Source organism: Urocampus carinirostris, chromosome 19 (genome assembly GCF_059441175.1).
Source record: "Urocampus carinirostris isolate Australia breed hairy pipefish chromosome 19, RoL_Ucar_1.0, whole genome shotgun sequence".
In the NCBI taxonomy this organism is placed as follows: Eukaryota; Metazoa; Chordata; class Actinopteri; order Syngnathiformes; family Syngnathidae; genus Urocampus; species Urocampus carinirostris.
In genome coordinates, this window is record NC_142367.1 from 1132625 (window position 1) to 1132825 (window position 201).

Below are 201 nucleotides of genomic sequence, written 5' to 3' on the forward strand. Positions count from 1 at the left end.
AAAAAGATTCCCGACCCCAGCTTATACATTTGCCACAACAGCTTGTCAGCCTCTGATTAGCAATGCTGTCCATACAAAAGAAAAAATATGACGCAAGCACTTTGTTCTATTCCATGTTCTTCTAGTCATACATTTCTATTAAATAAAGTTTTTTCAAATATTGGACTATATGAAGCTTGTTTTTAAAAATATATAACACTG